General features: G+C 40.6%; 1 pseudogene; it reads left to right on the top strand.

Moving 5' to 3' along the window:
- The first annotated feature begins 10,359 nt into the window (after window positions 1-10,359).
- Window positions 10,360-11,861, top strand: LOC114049124 (annotated as a pseudogene).
- The last annotated feature ends 8,689 nt before the right edge of the window (window positions 11,862-20,550 follow it).

The raw sequence follows: 20,550 nt of genomic DNA on the forward strand, positions 1-20,550 counted from the left end.
CCTTCTTTCCATTCTTCCCTCTCTCCTTCCTCCCTCCTCCCTTCCTTCCCTATTTCCTTCCTTCTTTCCTTCTCTCCCTTCTTCCCACCTTCCTTCCTTCCTTCCCTCTCTTCCTTCTTCCCTCCCTCTCTCCCTCTCTTCTTTTCTTCCCTTCTTCCCTCTCTCCCCCTTACCTTCCTTTCTTCCATTTTTCCCTCCTTCCCTCCTTCTCTTAGAGAAGCCAGCTTTATATCTTGCTAATACCACACCTTGCCTCAAACCCTCTACTCTTCCCAACTTTCTCATTACTGTTGATGACACCACCTCTCCTCTCAGTCACCCAAGCTTGCAACTCCCGTGTCATCCTCCTCTCCTTGCATTCTCCCCACATATTGAATCTTGTGGTTTCTTCCTTTATGTTTTGAGCAACTGCTGCCCCTAGGCCACACAAACCACCTCAGTTTCCCAGGCAGTACATTTCTTACAAAGTCATCTTGCCCTCCCGCAACCATAACAGTGAGTCTGACAGCCCAGGCTTCTTGCTGCTAGATTCATTTCTTTTATTCCCCTTTAAAAATCACCAGTCTTTTTCTCTATTTAATTCTCATACACTATAATAATAAAAATAATCTCATTAGGGAGCAGACTTTATCAATTCCCAGCATTTGGGAGTGCATTTGACTCTAGAAAATGACAGATCTTAGGATTCTGGATCTAGAATTAGAAGGCACCTTAGAAACTAACTGGCTCAACCCTCTCACTTTATGAAGAAACTGAGGCTCACAGAAACTAAGTGAACTACACAAGCAGCAGAGGAGGAATTCAAACCCAAGTCTTCTGACTCTTGAGCTCCTTCAGTTACAGAGGTAACCTGGAGGGAACTGGGACACATTGAAAGCCAGGCAGGTGGGATTGAGAATAGGGAATAGAGAAACATTAAATTTCCTTGAGCCAGGCAGTGGAGGGATGTGGATGAAAAGGAAATCTTAAAAAGACTACTCTAGGGGGCAGCTAGGTGGTGCAGTGGATAGAGCACCAGCCCTGAAGTCAGGAGGACCTGAGTTCAAATTTGGCCTCAGAACAAACACTTGACACTTACTAGCTGTGTGACCCTAGGCAAGTCACTTAACCACAATAGCCTAAAAAAAAAAAAAAAAGACTACTGTGTCCATCAAGTCCAGAAACAAACTGGAGCTGGAGAGAAAAACTGGCAGGAAGCAGTTAGATGATATAGAATTGTTGTTGTTGTTGTTGAGTCATTTCAGTGACATCCAACTGTTGATGACTCCATTTGGAGTTTCCTTAGCAAAGATTCTGGAGCAATTTGTCATTTCCTCCTCCAGCTCATTTTACAGATGAGGAAACTGAGGTAAACAGGGTTAAGTGATTTGCCCAGGTCACACAGATAGGAAGTATCTGAGGCCAGATTTGAACTCAGGAAGATGAGTCTTCCTGACTCTATTCCGACCACTCTGTGGTCTATGGCACCACCTAGCTGAGTTTCACGTCAGGAAGACCTGAGTTCAAATCCTGCCTCTGACACTTTTTAGCTGAGTTACTCTGATCCAATCATTTAATCTATCTGCCTCAGTTTCCTTATCTGTAAAATGGAGAAAATAATAGCACCTCCCCTCCCATTGTTGTTGTGAGGGTCAAACAACATGTTTATTAAGTGTTCCGCAAACCTCAAAGTACCACATCAGTGTTGTTATTATTATTAATTACAGTTGAAGTAAGGCACTCAGCAAATAATAATAATTATTAGCACTTTACATGCACTCTATCATGACATACTCTCAGCAATCCTGGGAAGTAAGTACTTATTATCTTAATCATACAAAGGAGGAAATGGGAAGGAGAGAGTTTAAGTACTCAGAGTTGTATGGTAATTATCCACAAAAAAAATAAGAACAAAGGTCTTCCTGACTTCAGAATCAATACTCTGGCCATGATGACAGATTCCAAGAAACTCAGGGGAAAGGAAAAGGGATCCAAGATATGACAAGCCCTGAAACTGGTACTAAGAAAAGGCTTCATAACCTTGGGTCTGTTGTGAGTGTGGGTATGTCTGTGTGCATATGTATGTATGTATATGTATACATGCATATATGTAACTATATGTGTATGCATGCATATAATTATATATTCATATTATTTAAATGATTAAAATGTGCATATAAACACATATATGTATGTTTTCTAAAGCATGTATATGTTACATATAACATTGGCACATATGCATGTGCATGTTTTTATAGAGTAGCTAACATTAGCTACTATAGTTAACAATATATAAGAACTAACATTTACATAGTGCTTTAAGGTTTGCAAAGCACTTTACAAATATTATCTCATTTTACCCTCACAACAACCTTGCTATGTAAATGCTATTATTATCTTCATTTTACAGATGAGGAAACTGAGGCACACACAGGTTAAGTGACTTATCAAGGTCACACAGCTAGTAAGCATCCAAGGTGAGACTTTAATGCAGATCCTCTGGATTCTAGGCCTGTGCTTTATCCAAGGATCTCTACCAGCTGCCTTTGCCTCTGTCTGTATGACACACAAAAAAAGATTAAGAGTTCTTAAGGGGCTAAGGCAACTAGGTGGCACAGTGAATAGAGTGCTGGGCCTGGAGTCAGGAAGACTCATCTTCCTGAGTTCAAATCTGGCCTCAGACACTTACTAGCTGTGTGACCCTGGGCGAGTCACTTAACCCTGATTGCCTCAGTTTCTTCATCTGTAAAATGAACTGGAGAAGGAAATGGCAAACCACTCCAGTATCTTTTCCAAGAAAATCTCAAATAGAGTCGTGAAGAGTAGGACAAGGCTGAAAAACAACTGAAAGATGACAAAAAGAGGTTAGGGAGGAGATATCCTAGCTCAGTCAGTCTAGACCAGATCAAGTTGACTGATCCTTACACTTGACATTCACCTAGCCCTTGATATCTCTTTGTTCCTAAAGAGAAACATAAAATACCTTTCCAGAGAGGCAGGTGCTGTCATAGCATTCCATTTGGGGTAGCCATTTGAACTTTTCAAGGAATTTGGCAGCTCCAAAAACTGCTCCCAATTTGTTTTCCCTCCTAGAAGTGAGTGGCCTACAGAGCCCTGAAGTTGTTTCTGTTTCTTCCAAATTAAAATCATTGTCACACTGCAGGCTGGGCTGAGCTTCTTGGCTGCAGAATCGTTCAAGAGGATGCTGTGCTCCAAATCAATTTGCCACATGAAACCCAAAGATGGGAAGAAACCTATTTCTAGTTCCTGCACTGGCTGAAGCATGTAAATAGCTAAGGATTTATCAGACCCCCCCAAGTGGAGTTAAGGACAAGGGACTGGATAATAAATCTTCTTAAGAAAGAACTTGACATTTACAGGAAGCAAACCCCTTAGAAACAGTCCCATAACTGAAGCAAGAGAAGCTCTCACTTTAAGCGAGGAAGAGGGAAAGACAGAGGATTCAAAATGAGTCTGAGAAGGAAGCAAAAACTAAGCTGAGGTAACCCAGGAGTCAGGAATTTGGGGTTCTAACCTCACCTCCATCCTTGACTGTGTTTCACCTTTTGTGAAGTAACTTCTCTGCACCTCTGCTTCTTCCTCAGCAGATATAAGCATTGTTCTCCACAGCAGCGGCAATTCTCAAACCCTGGCCCAGGAAGCATTACTAGGTGTCTGCAAAGGGCATTGGCAGTGACACTGACCCTAGTAGCAGCGGCAGTGGCAATGGTGCTGCCCAAAAGGCAGTGTGGGAGGCCAAAATGGCAGAGACAGTGGACCCAGCAGAGTAGATACTGATATGGACAATCACAAAGGCAGGCTCGACATAATTCTTTGTTTGTGGGTAATATGGAACTGATGGACTGCCTCTATATCGTTGCTGGTGAAGTACCTAGTGGTCATTAAATGGCTCAAACCAAAGAGTGGTGTATTTGGGAGATGGATTGCTTTCTGGTAATAAAGAGGACGTGAAATTGTCTACCCTGCCCCTTTGGAAGGAGAGGCATTTCTCAAATTCCTCTGAGGGGATAAGAATTTGTTATCTCCCTTCCTCCTCCTTGGATGCTAGGGGGTGGGAGCTGGGGAAGAGGATAGGAAGGAAGCAGTGTTCTTGGTTGGCACGCTAGGGAATGCTGAGTGAGTGGTGGTACATAGTGATTCTCAATATTCACTCTAACAGTGTGAAAAGCTTTGTTGTTTAATTGTTTTTCAGTCGTATCCAATTCTTGTTGACTTCATTTAGGATTTTCTTGGTAGAGATACTGAAATGATTTGTTATTTCCTTCTCCAGCTCATTTTACAGATGAGGAAACTGAGTTACTTGCCCAGGGTCACATAGCTAGTAAATGTCTGAGGCTGGATTTGAACTCAGGAAGATGAGTCTTCCTGACTCCAGGCTTAGTGCTCTATCTACTACACCACCTAGCTGCTCTGGGAAAGGTTGCACACAAGTAAAAACTTAGCTACCTTGCTGTCAGTGTAAGGACAATAAGGATCAGTAATTGCACATGAAATATCATTCATTTTATTCAATGTGGCCCTGACGTTCCTAGGCCAGCTCACTGTCAACTCTTTACCAGGAGAAACCCACTCTGAAGTACGGAGGTTTGGCATAGACCATATCCTTTAGATACAGGATTTAGTCCTTCCAAAGGAAGTCAGGAGAAGACTTCTGCTCATTGTGCTCCCACACTTGGTCATTCCTTTAGGGGCTATTACATTGCTTTTCTATTATCTTGTTTTTGCTCTCTTTCTTATTTACTTTTTCTTTTCAGTGGCTTCTTATGTCCCAGAGTTTAGAGATGTCCAGGCATAATCCTAAAATCACTAAAGCAGTGGGAAGTCCTCTAGAAGACTATTAGGATCTTGCCATGAGTAAGTGTATTGTGGCATTAGGAATGGTGACCATAATCTTCCACCATGTCTATTTACTTTCCTTAAAAGACACTGAAACTCTCCTTGAAACAACTGATTCAAGAAATTAAGGATCAGATCTTTGATGTAACTTCTTGGTCACCTGGGTACAAAAAAGCCATAAGGTACTCCAGCTAAGTCCTGAGGTTTTGGACCAGTAGCATGAGCAAAAACAGATAACCAATCCTGGAAAAATGCTCAATCGAATCAACTAGCGTGATCCTCAATGAATATCCTTCCTCTGCTCTTAATGTCCTTCCCCAGCTATGGCTAAGTAAATTTCCCTTTCCTAACTTTTAAATGAGCTGAGTTACTCATTTCTTTATAATCTCAAACATTAATTATGAGAGACTCTCACCTTTGGAATGTGGGCATAGCTACCCTTGTCTGGCCACCAGACATGACCTACTCTAATCATCAATCTCAGATCTGCTCCTACAGAGAAAAGGAAAACAATGGAGAAAGCAGCATGAGAACAACAATGGGCAATACCCACCAGATAGACAACTACTCTTTTTACCCCCTAAAGGAGAACCTCCAGATTGGTACTTGCCCTACTTTGGGAGCGTTCTGAAAATGGGGAATTAATAATGATAATAATAATAATATTCTCTTTCATTTAACTCCTGAGCCCTGAACCAGGGAGATTAAAGCTTCAATTTCAGAGAGTCCCTAATCTCTGTTCTTTGTCACTTCTGTATGCCTTATTGTCATTGTTCCCTCTGTCTCCATCATCACCACATTTTCTCTGGCCACTCCTTCACAGCAATAGAATATAATGATCAGAAACAGTAATGATAGATCAAATCTTTCTCTAAAGTAAGCCAACATTAATTCTAAACTAGAGGAAAACTTTGAATTTAGCATCTATCCTCTTAGACAACAAGAAGGCAGAGAAAGGAGAGACAGTATGTAACCATTCTTTGTTATATCTCCCAGTACAGAAGTTCCACAAGAATTAGTCTATTCCAGTCTATTCCAATAACATGTAATATTATTGGGGTCCCAACAGATGAAAGCAATGAAACCAATGGTGGGGGCAGCTGCTTGAATGCTGGCCATACCAGCCAGCTACCTCAATGCCATTAACTGTTTCTCTCCTCCTCTCCTGTTTACTTACTAGCAACTTACTAGCAGCTCAAATGCTTCTAAATCAAATGCTGAGGCTCCTCATTCACCCCACCTCATGGTGCATCCTTTTCTTCCATAATAGTTTCTCCAGGTAAAGTGAAGGAACACTGTCTATGTTTCTATTTCTCCCAGGAACCCATGCAACTAGGCACTGAGACCTTTCTGTTCACAGAGAACTGGCCTTCAATGGCCCCCTACATGTAAAACTGAGGATGGGCGGAAGGAGCAGAAAGGGGTACTAATGAAATGTTGACCAACAATTACATCTGAAATTTATTCAAGAATTCAATAATTACATGCACCTCAAAAACATTTTCTCTGTATATTCTTTTTTTAAAAAATTTATATATTTTGTTTTTACATCACCCAAATTTCATCCCTCTATATCTACCCCTAGCCCCTTTGGAGATCCAACTCATTTAACAGAGAAACATTTTTTAAATGAGGGGGAAAAGGCAAAACTAATTAATACATTGAAAAATCTGCCAATATATGCAACATATCACACCTATTAATGCCTCATGACTGCATAGGAGTAGGAGGAAATGTCTTCTCATGACTCTTCTTTGGAGTCATATTTGTACTTTATAATCTTGCAACATTCATTTTTTACTGTTTTGTGGTTATTTTATGTAGTTCTTTCCATTTACATTGAAATAGTCATTGCATATATCTTACTTTACTTTTCATGAATTCATGTAGATCTTCCTATGTTTCTCTGTATTCATCATATTTTTTCATTTCTTACAGCACAGTAATATTCTATTAAATTCTTGTACAACAATTCATTTGGCTATTCATTTGTGGCTCACAAAAAGTGATATTAAAAATATTTTGGCATACATGGCACCTTTCTTCTCATTGATGACCTCCTTGAAGTATATGCCCAGTAGTGTTATCTCTAGGTAAAAAACTATGAACATTTTAGTCACTTTATTTGCATAATTCCAAATTGCTCCCATAATAGTTATACTAATTCACAGCTTTACCAGTAGTGACTTAGTGTCTCTATCTTTCAACAATCCATCAAACAGGGGCAGCTAGGTGGTGCAGTGGATAGAGCACTGGCCCTGAACTCAGGCAGACCTGAGTTCAAATCCGACCTCAGACCAAACACTTCACACTTACTAGCTGTGTGACCCTGGACAAGTCACTTAACCCCAATTGCCTTAAAAAAAAATCCATCCAACATTCAAAAATAAATTGAATGCCCTCTCCCCCAAATGTCCTTTCTGCTAAATTATAAAACTAGATGTGTGGAATTTAACTTTTTTTATAAAATAACTTCTTTTTTATTTTAAAAAACTATTTACTTCTTTATTTGCTTTTTAAATGTTTGATAGAATTCACTTAGAAATAAATCTGGGCCTGATTCCCCCCACCCTTTTGGGAGATAATTTAGACGTTGTTTAATTTCTTATTAGATGGAGTTATTTAAATTCTCTTTTTCTTATTCTGTTGGTCTGGATATTTTATATGTTTATACATATTCAAATATGTCTTTTAAGTTAGCTGCATTAGCAAAATAGTTTTTAGCCTCTTCTTTTACTCTTCAACTGATGTGATTTGTCATTCTTAATTTTTGCTGTTGGTAATTTTTTTCCTTTATTCTTTCTCAAATTGATTGTTTTTATTTATTATTTTTAAAAATAACTCTATCTCTTTTTAAATTTTAACTCTTGCTTGAATTTCAGAATATCAATTTTTTTGTTTAGGTGGGGTTTTTTAATTTGTTGCTTTTCCAGTTTTTTTTCTTAACTCAATGCCAAATTGATTGATGTAATGTTTATGGTTTTTGCTAATGAACATGTTTAGATAATTTTCCTTAGGCTTTTGGGTTCAACCCATAAATTTTGCAATGTTGTTTCACTGATATTTTCCTTCATAAAATTATTGATGGTTTGTATAATTTGTTTGACCCATACCTTCTTTATAATTATATTTTAGATGATATTATTTAGTACCCATGTAAGTCTGAATCTCTTTTCTAAATTACCTCTATTAATCATATTTTTCTTGTGTTTTGGTCAGTAAAAGATGTGTTTAATATTTCTACTTTTCTGCCTAAATTAATGAGTTTTAAATTCCTTAGTCTATGGTTAGGAATTTATGCAAAGCTGACAAATCCATATACTCCTTACAATTCCTATTTAGTAATTTCCATAGGTATCTCATTTCTAACTTTTCTAAAATTCTATTGGAATCTTTGACATACTTCTTGTTTATCTTTTGATTAGATTAGCCTTAGTCTGAAAGTGGATATTAAGGTCTCCAACAGTTACCTTTTGTTGTCTATTTCTTGCTGTACTTCAATTAGCTATTTCATTTAGATGTTTAGAAGCTATGCCATTCAATATAGAGAGATCAGAGACACAGAGACAGACAGACAGAGTAACAGAAAAAGATACATAGAGAAATATGCAACAAGGGCCTCAAAGCCCATACATAAGACTCTCCTCATTGGTGAAGAGTGATTATATGTGTATGTGTGTGTGTGTGTGTGTGTGTGTGTGTGTATACATATATGTGTGTATATATATGTAAAATAGAGTGATACTCTATGCCTAACTAGTGAGAACATGGGGTGGAGTGGAGAAAAGAGATCCTGATCTTCTAGCTTTCAGCTTCAAGAAAGAAGACATATGGTAACAAATTCTCTCCAGAGAGAGGACCATGAAAGGAGAGAAAGACTCTGGGAAGAAGCCAACATGTAGATGAGCTAGCAACTCAGTCACATCCCTTTCTTCAGATTACTTCACTAGAGACTTTGGGGAATTTCCCTTTGGGTGAGTTCTGGGACTTCTCTTGGTTGAGCTGAAATATTTCAATAACAGTGGGAGAGCTTGTTCATTCTGTTTTGTCTGATATTCTCATCTGTATAACTTCTCTGGTTTCTGTTTGGATAAATGAGTTTACTTCCTGCTCACTATGTGAGATCTTTGTTTAACTGCCATTTGGTAGGAAGAGATCTATGTTCTTAGGTATAGAACTTGGCCACTCCTTTACTATTAAAAGATATTGACCAGGAGTACAACCTTCCTTCAGATGAAAGAGTCACACATAAGAGAATTAAGGAAGATAAGAAAGGGTAAAAAGATTAAATACTCGGGGCAGAGGAAACCAAATCCTAAACTATGGATTATGTGGAAAGATATGCCAATGGGTCCTGAATATTGTTGATCACTGATCGAAATCCCTTTTTGCCAAGTAGGGAAGGGAAAGTAGATGAACAGGCAAGGGTCCCTCAAGGTAGATTTGTGGTAAGAGTGAGAAGAGAAACTGAGAAAGATAGCCTTGATCTGGATGGTGGAAGAGGTAGACATAGACACTTTACCTAATCACCACCTCCAGAATCATAGGATATAGAGCTAGAATAAGTATTTCAGGTCATCATTTTTTAAATGAGTAAAATGAAAACCAAAGAAAGTTAGTGACTCACCCAAAGTCACAAAGGTGATAAGTAGAAGAGCAAGGATTTGAATCCAGGGCTTCTGGTTCGCAAATAAATGGCTTTTTCTACTACGCTTTATTGTCTCTAAAACACTACCCAGGCTTATATATACTGTTTTGGCACGACATTTTTATTACGTTACATTATCAAAGCCAAATAAAACATTTTAAAATGCCATCACACACATTTCCCTTTATTTCTCTGAGTTGATAGCACCTGGGTACAATATTTGATGAAAAAATTTTTCTGAAGAAATTCTAAATTGGGGTAGCTAGGTGGCACAGTGGCACCAGCCCTGAAGTCAGGAGGACCTGAGTTCAAATCTGGCCTCAGACCAAACACTTGACATTTACTAGCTGTGTGACCCTGGGCAAGTCACAACCCCAATTGCCCAAAAAAAAAAAAAAGAAAGAAATTCTAAATTAAGCCTTGACAATACTGAATCTCAAAAAAACCCTTTACCCAAAGTGCTAGAAGCTGTTTATTTCTTTACATTTGTTTCAGCAAGTAACTAAATTGGGCCTATGTTGTCCTAAGCCCTGTGTTTGACACCATGCAGTCTCTACCTTCCAGGAGTTTACAGTCAAGTTAGGGAGACGAGAACAAAACTGCAAACCATGAAAGGTTAAATAACTATGCCAAAGAGAATTTAAACAGGGCTAAATCAATGGTCCAGAGAACAAGGGCTTTAGGATTTCAGAGAAAGCTATGGTCACTGAGAGTTTGAGTGATCAGAGAAGGCTTCGTGGAGGAGTTGAGACTGGCACTGGGCTCCGAAGGACATAAGTAGGGAAGAGGGGGAAAAAATATATGCAATTGTTGGTGTTATTCATGGCTACTGTCTTAAAGATGACAGAAGATTAGAGGAGGCACAGTAGAAGATAATGCATTTAACAGACTTAAAGACAAGAGGAGCCACAGCCGAGGAGCCTCCGCGTGTTCCCCGCTGCACCCCACAGCCCCCCGGGCCTCATCCGTGCGCAACTGGGTCTCCTGCGCCCCTTCCTCGGGAGGCCCCATTGGGCACCATGCACGGATGGAGCTTGGAGCCTCTTCCGGTCAGCGGGCCTGACTTTGGAGATGAGGCTGAATTTGTAGAAGTCGAATCCGAAATCAAACAGGAGGTCCTGGAAAACAAAGACGTAGTGATCCAACATGTCCATTTCAATGGCCTGGGAAGGACCAAAGATGACATCATCACGTATGAAATTGGAGATGTCTTTAGGGCTAAAAACCTCATTAACGTGATGCGGACGGCTCACGAAGCCCGGGAGAAGCTGCTCGGCCTCGGCATCTTTAGGCAGCTGGATGGTCTGATTGACACATGCCAAGGCGATGACGCCCTTCCGAGCAGCTTGGAGGTCACCTTCAAGGTCACTGAACTGCGGCGGTTGACGGGCAGCTACAACACCATGGTGGGCAACAACGAAGGCAGCATGGTCCTCAGCCTCAAGCTCCAAATAATTTTGGCCGTGCATAGAAGGTGACTTTTCAGTTCTTCTATGGGGCAAAGGAAACTTCTTACGGCCTCTCCTTCTTCAAGTCACAGCCTGGAAACTTCAACAGGAACTTCTCTTTCAACCTGCATAAAGTCACTGGCCAGTTCCCATGGAGCTCCTTTCGTGAGTCAGAGGTGTGTCAGCTGAGTACAGCTTCCCCATATGGAAGACGAGCCACACTCTGAAGTGGGAGGCCGTGTGGCAAGAGCCGGTCTGTCTTGCGAGGACAGCATCGTTTGTCCTTCACAAGGAGAGTGGCCATTCTCTCAAACCATCTCCCTCACACGCGATGGTCATCGATTCTCGGAACTGCCATCCATCTTGCCGAGGAAAAGCGCTCTGAACCGGGAGCTGGCCGTTTACACAGGCGGGGACGTTAGCTGCCTCAAGGAAGACTTTGAGCGTCAGCTGAATCAGCAGTTCCTCATGGACACAGTTTTGTTGGCGGGATGCTCTGGGGCGGATGTTGGTGCCGATTGGCGAGAAGCCATCGAGTATCGCCACAAGAGTTCGGGACTTCAGCATGTACAGCATCGGACCCCAGAGCGAAGGTGACTACCTGGGAGGAGCTGCCTACTGGGCGGGCAGCCTGCACCTCTACACGCCGCTGCGCTGCCAGCCGGGCCAAGGCAGCTTTGAGGATCTCTTCCGAACCCATTTCAACCCTCAACGCAGGAAACCTTTGCAACCTAAACTATGGAGAAGGTCCCAAAGCTCATTTTCATAAACTGGCTGAATATATCCATCGGTCGTATGGTGCTGGAATCGTCCTCAGACTGGGCAACATCGTTCGACTGGAGCAGAATTACTGCATTCCCATGGGAATGCAGAGGGGCGACAGGATATGTAATGGTGTTCAGTTTGGAGCTGGGATAAGATTTCTGTAATTTTGAAGAAAAACCTGATCCTCTTACAGCCACCCACAAAAGCTTTGGAACAAATCACTCACTGCTATCTTAAGAGAAAGAGAGAGAGAGAGAGAGAGAGAGAGAGAGAGAGAGAGAGAGAGAGACTGAGACTTAAAGACAGAAGACCTGGGTTCCTAATTCACCTCTTATTACTTACATAGGATTAATCAAGTTATTTCATTTCTTTGAATCTCAGTTTCCTCATATTAAAAATGGGTATGAAGGGCAGTATGGCATGATAGAGGAACAGTTTTAGAGTCAGGAAGACCTTGGTTTAAGTCCTGTCTTTTATGCCTGGTTATGTTACATAACCATGATCAAGCCTCTTACCTTCTCAGTTTCCCCCAGCAACACTCTAAGACAAGAAGTTACCTCTGAGTTGCTGATCTGCATCCATAGAGGGAGTTTCTATGCCAGGAGTTCCCTATAACAATGAAATCACAGTTTTGACACCCATCCACCCACCCAAGAAAGTGAAAGTGCTTTGTAAAATGATAAATCACTTCCCAAATTGTCATAGTCCATTGCAGCTGTGTTTGGGAACTTGGAGGCTTCTGTGGAAGAGGCCAATTGGCCCAAAGTGCTAAAAAATAAGGGGCATTTTTTTTCTTGTTTTAATTCACACAAGGGAAGGCTTGTAGTTGTCACCTAAGGGTATTGGAACATTCCTCCAAACAATTCACATTCCTAGAGCTACATCCCAGCTGGAGCATCTCTCACAGCTCCATCTTCCAGCATCACTAAGCCTTCCTGCTAATTCCCCTCCAACACCTCTATTACTGTTCCCTTCTATTCAAATCAATTTAATAAGCATTTATAAAGAGCTGGAGCTAAGTGATATAGTGGTTAGAATGCTAGCCCTGAAGTCAGGAGGACCTGAGTTCAGATCTAGCATCAGACACTGACTAGCTATGTGACCCTGAGAAACTCACTTAACCTTATTAGCCTCAGTGTCCTCATCTCTAAAATGAGCTGAATAAGGAAATGGCAAACCTCTCCAGTTTCTCTGCCAAGAAAAACCGAAATGGGGTCACAGAGAGTCAGACACAACTGAAAAGACTCTACATTTCCTTAGATCATTCGGCAAGGTATCAAGAGATACAAAAATCTAAACAAACATGTACTTTTCCTCAAAGAGTTTACATTCTATTTGGTAATGTATATGAAGGAGAGGAGCTACAACATGTAAACAGTTAAATAAATACTAGGAATCAGGAAAGACCTTACTTAGTTGGCTCCTAAGCTGTGTTTTGAAGAAAGCTAGGGATCTTATGGTATAAGGTAGAGCTAAGGAACAACATAGTCTAAACACAATGGACCACCTACCACCAAAGCTGCCATTTGTTGTTTCTCTACCAAATTATCACTGTTGTCGTCTATAGCTGTATATCTGGGGTTATTCTTCAAAGAGAGAATTATTACTCTTTTATAAGACTGCATCCCCATCAGGTCTAGGGTTAACCAACATACTTTTACCTCCTTTGTAAGTCAGGTCCACAGGCACAGGCCTCCCAGCCATCTTTCAAAAAAGGGTCACTCCAGTTAAAATTTTTATTTTCAATCAATAAACATTTATTATATGCTTACTATGTGCCAGGCACTGTATCAAGTGCAGGAGATACAAAAAGAGCCAAAAGACACTCACTGCCCTCAAGGAGCTCCCAATCTATTAAAGGAGAGAACATGTAAACAAATATATACAAATAAGCTATGTACAGGATAAATAGGAAATAATATATATAATAATTAACATAAAAGCAGTAAGGCAGTAGAATTAAAAGAGGTAAGGAAAGGTTTCATATAAAAGATGAGATTTTAGTTGGGACTTAGAGGAAGCCAGGGAAGTCAACAGGCAAAGTTGAGGAATGAGAGCATTCCAGGCATTGGGGACAGTAAACTGCACTCACTGTTCTCCACTCTCAATTCATATCCCAATGGGAATTCCCTTGGGCTCCCTTGATACTTAAGTTGGGGTGAATAACTATTCCTTCCAGTCTTGTCATGTCCCTGGCAGATAGCACCATGGCTATGCAAATTACCTTAAAGCATTAATAAACCTCAAGAGGCACTCACTACACTGGTGAAGGTGAGGAGAAGCTGGCCACCTTTGTCCTATATTCCCACCTTTCCATCTCAGGTCTTTGTCCCTGTTTTACTCTCCCCCAGTAAAAATGTTCGGACTCTGCAAATCACATCCAGTGCACAGGTACAATGTGTATATGTGCCTCAAACATCCATTTATTAGCATACAGTAAGATTACATGCACACTGCCCCCAAAACAGAGGATATGTGAAGGCATGTGGTAGGAAGTATCATATCTCAGCGCCATAATTACCAAGATTAGGATTGTATATAAGCCATTCCTCAGATTGGACCATAGATTATTTCCATTCTCAGCTGTGATGAATGAATGCTCCTAGTTGGAAAAGAGCAGGTTTCCAAGAAGTTACTTTAGTTTGGAGATCATGAAGGCCAGAAATTCTTAGGATCATAGAATTTGGGATTGGGAGGGAGTTTAGATATCATCAAAACCAACCCCTTCATTTTACAGATGAGGAAACTGGAACCCAGAGAGCTTAAGAGATTTGCCCAAGGTGACACAAATAGTAAGTAGCAGAGTCAGGACTCAATTCTGGTTCTCTAACACCAAACTCATTGCTCTATTAACTATACCCCAGCTGCCTCTGGCCAAAATCTTCCCCTAATGAGCAACAAGACAAATTGGAATCAAGCATTCCTAAGAGCATGCCTCATTTTAGGAGTTGTCCTTGGGGAGTCCATCTGCCAAGGTGTTTCTTTAAATTAAAAAAAAAATTCACCCAACATATTAAGTCATTTTGATGCTAATTCCAACATAATTTAGAATAAGAGACACCATGTTCCATTCATTAGAGACATAATAAATGCCCCGTGGCATCTGGAGTTTCCAATTCAATTACCTTCTTCTTCGAATGCACTGACCTTGGAGGTGCTTATACATCCTTCCAGCTTATTTTGTGCCTCTGGGAAAAGTCACTGCAACCCTGAAGCTTGTGATTTCAAACTTATACTCTTATGTTAAGTACCCAAAAGAAGTTTCAAAAGTCTCTTTGTAAAGAGAGCCCTAAACCATGTCCCTATATGCCAATTAAATTATTTACTGAGTGTTTATCAGCTATATCCTCCCAGCTGAAATTCCCTGTTCTCAGAAGAAAACACACCAGGCACACAATGGAAATGGTGTGCCAAGGAAAAGATTGTGTGGACATTGTCCTGCATCTCAGCCTATAGCTTTTCCATAAACAAGCATTCCCTGTGAGGTACTAGAAGAAGCCTGTTCCTAATCCTAGGATACCAAAGCCATTATACTTCCTACTTGCAGATAATCAGGATTATCTAGTGGGAAGAATAGTTCAGAGATTTGGGAATCGTGAATTCTGCCCATTCCCAGAAATAATCTGTCCCCATCCAACATGGATCTGTCTTTTCACTACAGGCCTGTCCCCATGTAAGCAATCTTTGGCTCCATCACAAAATAGAATGAAGATCTAAGGATTCTGTGTCACACCAAAATTGAAGAGAGTATGAAGAGAGAAGGAAAAAACACTAAAAGAGAGTAACGTTATAGTCCCTTCATTGGCAACAACAATGGCTGATATCATATTAATGGCTGATATCCTATCAATGAACAACAGAAAATGATAGAAATAATCCAATTCAAGGCCAATAATACAGAAAATATTTAGTAAAAGTCTCCATGAACAACGAAACAGAGATAATGAATTCACTACCTAGGCACCAGGAAATGATTCCCACAAGGTAGCTTTTAGATAATTATAAGCATATTTGGGGACAGCTAGATAGCACAGTGGCTAGAGTGCTGGGCTTGAATTCAGGAAGACATGAGTTCAAATCTGGCCTCAGATGCTTAGTAACTGTTTGACTCTGGGCAAGTCACCTGTCCCTGACTTAACTTCCTCAGTTGTAAAATGAGCTGGAGAAAGAAATGGCAAACCACTCCAGTATCTCTGTCAAGAAAAATCTTTGGAGTATGTCTGCTGTCCTGTCAGAGAGAGTGGGATGATAAGAGGGAGAGTTAAGATACTGCACTGTCTTTCTCAAATATCTTGGAGGAAAAAGTTCCATTATTGTCTGTGCAAGCCATAACTCTTTGGGATCTTGGGGATCTTTGGGATCCCGGTAGTTGCCAGAAGCAACAGAGGCCTCTATTCAAATCCTGGTTACCCAGCCAGTCTCTAATCCCCCAATTCTGGGGTAATTATTTCTCCTAGTGACCTCCTACAATCTTTCTTGGCTCTTATCCCCATCCAAAAAAATAGAATAAAAAAAAGTTTGAACTCCCAAGATAAGCCTCTGGAGGTCTCAGTTCTAGCCTACCTGTTATGAGCATCTTAAGCTGCTATTCCCACTATCATTATGGAAGAACTTTTGTTCAATCCCCACAACCTCAAATGAGCCTGTTGTCATCCCAAGGTCCCGGTATTCATCCTTACAATAGAAGTCCAAAAGGTTCTATTCTGCCAGCAGACCTTCATTTTTCATCATGAATGGCTCTATGTCTCAGAGGCACAGTTACAAATGATAACCATAAGAAATAGTGAAACATCAGAAGAGTTGATAAAGGTCAAGGGGAAAAAATAGACAGATGGTATTAAAAGAGAATTGTGTAAAATTTTTGTGCTTGTTTTTTCAGTCACGTCCAAACCTTCATGACTCCATTTGAGGTTTTCTTGGCAGAGATACTAGAGTGGTTTGCGATTTCTTTCTCCAGCTCATTTTACAGATGGGGAAACCAAGGCAAACTTTCCCAGGGTCACACTGGGAAAGTAAGCATCTGAGACTGGATTTGAACTCATGTCTTTGTGACTCCAGGCTCAATGTTCTACCTACTGTGTCACTAATGTGTGAAATAGAAAAAAGTATTCACAAGTAGAAAGAGCAGAGAGAGAGAGAGACAGAAACAGAAACAGAGAGAAAAATATGAGAGAGAGGAGTTAGAAGGAGACGGAAGAGGGAGGAAAAAGAGGGGGAGAAAGAGAAACAGAGAGCTAGGGAGACAGAGAGAGGAGAGAAGGGATACACAGATACACAAAGAAATATACTGTTATGTTCTAAGGTAAAGAAGTAATGGGGGCAGCTAGGTGGTGCAGTGGATAGAGCACTGGCCCTAGATTCAGGAGGACCTGAGTTCAAATCCAGCCTCAGACACATAACACTTACTAGCCTAGCTGTGTGACCCTGGGCAAGTCACTTAACCCCATTGCCTAACCAAAAAAAAAAAATAATTAAATGAAAGAGGATGAGAAATGTGCCACTGATATAACAGGGGATGAGAAATGCCAATTAAATGTCAACAAAACTTGGAGAGAAAGGAGAAAGATAGCGTTTAAGGAAGACAAGGCTGCAAGCTAAGTCACATATGAGCATTATTTTTTAAAGATAATTAGCCTAAATTAAAAGTGAATAATTCATACATCCTACAAAGTCTTTTTCATCATTTGAAACACTAGGGCTTAATTCCAACACAGAAGCTTGAAAAGAGGTCAGTCCCACTGATGCCTTAGTAGAAGGGGGTACAATTGAAAAGGAAGATAGTGAAGAACTATGTGACTTACACTCATTGAATAATTGAGGGGGTGGCTTAAAGATCATTGAATCCACAACTGGGGTCCAGAAAGTCAAAGAAACTTGTCCATGGTCACATGACCAGTTAATGGAGAGTCGATATTGGAACCCAAGTTTCTTGACACCTTGTCCAGTGCTCTTTCCACCATGACACAGCATCTCTACCACCTCTTTCTCTATTATTTGATACTTCAGTCATTTCAGTCATGTCCAACTCTTCTTGATCCCATTTGGGGTTTTCTTGGCAAAGATACTGGAATGGTTTGCCATTTCCTTCTCCAGCTCATTTTACAGATGAGGAAACTGAGGCAAATGGGGTTAAGTGACTTGCCCAGGGTCACATAATTAGTAAGTATCTGAGACCAGATTTGAACTCAGGAAGATTAGTCTTCCTGACTTCAGGCTCCAAGAAACTGTAGCACATACAGCAGATACAACCTGGTAAAATGTCTCAGTAGAGTGGCTAAACCAAGTTGAAGATAACCAACAGAGCTCAGACCCATTGGTGAGTTAGGGGGATGTCTACCCTAAACATGTGAAGACTTTCCCTGGCAGAATGGGTAGATGAGAACAATTTGTTTCAATGGCCATGAAGGTGGCTGAAGTAGGCACTGTGGAGCACTTAGAGCTTAGTCAGACATCAAAGGTGCCAAGGTCATCCACTGCATCCTGGTCCATTGCCAGTCATCTTGACTTTTGTCCTGCCACTGGACTTCAATGACTCAGGAAGAGAGAGAGTGAAGCTGATGACTTTGTACAACTCTGCCTCACTTAAATTCAATTCATGCAAGAGTCAAGACATCATCCTCTGATGTAATTGGTCCTCTTTGAAAACAAAGGACAAACAACAACAACTCTACACCTCATTTGACTTGTCGTACATTTACTCATATACATTACAGTTCAAGATAATAAGTTGTGTAGCACTCTAACCTTTAAAATTGTTTTAAATGTGTAAGGGATCTATATCTCCCAGAAGTCTTGAGGTAGACCTATGTCTGGGCCTCTCTCTGAATTACATCTCCCAAAAGACTCTGGGGAATAACATGGTGAGGTTTCTGGTTGGGAGTTTTGGAAGAGAGTACTGGAAAGATGAAGGGAAAGCTAGGTGTTTTAAGGAAGAGAATACCAGGCCTGAAATCAGAAATATCTGAGTTCAAAATTGGCCTCAGACACTTACTAGCTGTGTGACCCTGGGCAAGTCACTTAACCCCTATTTGACTCCATTCCTCTTCTATAAAATGGGGACACACTGGAGAAGGAAATGGCAAACCTATCTTTGCCAAGAAAACCTAATGGGCAGGTCCATGGGATCACTAAGAGTTGGAATTGACTGAATGACTGAACAGCAGCAACAACTGGAAAGATGACACAACTTAATTAAGGAGTTGGATTAGAAATGTGAGTGGTCAGAAGAAGAATGTCAGTCACAGCAAGGGTAACCCGAGAGCATCCCTTCCTGCTGGGGGTTAGGGGAAGGAATGGAAGAAAGGAAACAAGCATTTATTAAGCACCTACTATGTGCTAAGCATTGTGCTAAGTACTTAACAAATATTGCATGTGATCCTCAAAACAACCCTGGAGAAGGGAGCTATTATTATCCTCATTTTACAGTTGAGGAAACTGAGGCAGACAGAAGTTAAGTGACTTACCCAGCAGTCACACAGCCAGTAAGTGTCTGAGGTCAACCAGATTTGAACTCATGAAAATGAGTCTTCCTGATTCCAAGACCAGTATTCTATGCATTATGCCACCCACCTGCCTAAGTATAAGAAAAATAGGAAAGAAAAAATATACTAGGACCTTATGATAACAGAGGTTTGAGATGCCTTGGCCAAAGGTGTTCCTGACGTGTGTGCCTCTTTATCAATGTAATCTATGTGTTTCCCCACTCTTTCCATTGATGATATGTGTATTGGTGGGAAAGTGTACACTTAACAAAAGGAGTCATGAGTTTATGGAGGGTGGAGAGTGGGATATTTTATAGCTACTATTCTTTATTTATTTATAGCAAATGTAGTTCTTATATCTCAGTAAACGCCTTTGCTTTGAACTAATTGTGTCTACTTGGTGAACTATTAAAAGGAAGCATGCTGGTGGGGATGCTGGGGATTTGAAGTACAAAGTACCTTGAACATGAAGTAGTCACCTCACTAGAGGTCTGGCCTGAGTTTAAGTTCAGAGGAGTGCTCCAAAGAGGATGCTACACACCAATATTCACAGCAGCACTTTTTGTGGTAGCAAAGAGGAGGAAACAAGGTTGGTGTCCATAAACTGAGAAATGGTTGCACAAGTTGTGGTACATAATAATAATAGCATTTACATAGCATTTTAAGGTTTGCAAAGTCCTTTATGTATGTTAACTCATTAATATAATGGAATTATATGGCACTATAAGAAACCATGGATTCAGAAAAATATGGCAAAACTTATGTAACCCCCTCTCAACTTGCCCATTTAGAGAGCACTACCATGATAATATTAGCTACCTGAAGTATCTATGGCAATTGAGAAGACTTTTACCCAGAGATCACAGGAATTTCAAAGAACGAGAGTAAAAGGTATCATAGGGCTACTATGATAGGAATGAGAATGATAGGAAGAGAAATTGAACTGGTCACATGACAAGGATGAGAAATGACAGGCAAACAGCTTCAGTGTTCCATGGTACCCTCACCATGTCAAGAAAGATGGGGAAAAGCCTCCGGTTTATTGGGTGGCAACAGGAGAAGCAGGAATAGGTGGATTGAAATCCATATTACTGGAGGGAATTTCGAAATTGGTGAGACCACAAATTCATTTAACAGTGAGCTACCAATTTGCAACTGGTTTGTTGTTTTGTTACTCATCCTTTGTTTTCTAGAGAGAACCAACAATATCACAGGGTAATGTCTTGATTCATGCATGAATTGAATTTAAGTGATGCAGAGTTGCACAAAGTCACCAGCTCACCCTCTCTTCCAAAGTCATCAAAGTCCAGTGGCAAGACAAGAGTCAAGACTACTGGCAATGGCCCAGGATACAGTGTATGACCTTGGTAGC

The sequence above is a fragment of the Vombatus ursinus genome, unplaced genomic scaffold (assembly GCF_900497805.2).
Source record: "Vombatus ursinus unplaced genomic scaffold, bare-nosed wombat genome assembly UNPS02014797.1, whole genome shotgun sequence".
In the NCBI taxonomy this organism is placed as follows: domain Eukaryota; kingdom Metazoa; phylum Chordata; class Mammalia; order Diprotodontia; family Vombatidae; genus Vombatus; species Vombatus ursinus.